This window comes from Macadamia integrifolia, unplaced genomic scaffold (assembly GCF_013358625.1).
Source record: "Macadamia integrifolia cultivar HAES 741 unplaced genomic scaffold, SCU_Mint_v3 scaffold1002, whole genome shotgun sequence".
NCBI classification, from domain to species: Eukaryota; Viridiplantae; Streptophyta; class Magnoliopsida; order Proteales; family Proteaceae; genus Macadamia; species Macadamia integrifolia.
In genome coordinates, this window is record NW_024868051.1 from 115,483 (window position 1) to 115,800 (window position 318).

At 37.1% G+C, this 318-nt stretch overlaps 1 non-coding gene across 1 annotated transcript; it reads right to left on the reverse strand.

The window, feature by feature from the left end:
* On the reverse strand, window positions 1-106 carry LOC122062360. The gene has a single exon (XR_006134926.1). It is a non-coding gene; the product is annotated as a small nucleolar RNA R71 (small nucleolar RNA).
* Window positions 107-318: the final 212 nt, after the last annotated feature.

A 318-nucleotide genomic window follows, 5' to 3' on the forward strand; every position in this document is an offset into this window, starting at 1 on the left:
AAGCTTAAAAGTGATATCCTTCAGTTTAAGCAAAAGCCTAGTGAGTCCTTTTCCAAACTTATGGAGAGATTCAAGGATCTACTCCAAGAATCCCTCACCATGGCCTAGATGTATAGCATTTATGTCAAATAATTTATGAGTGTATTGATTACCCAACTAAACAAATGATAGAGTCTATGTGCCCTGAGGGATTCACATCCTTTATAGATGAAGAAAAGGCATGAGAATTTTTACTTGACTTAGCTGAAAAAACCCGTGAGTGGGAATCAACCCAAGAGAGTGAAAGAACCATAGGAGGAAAATGATATTTTGTGGATG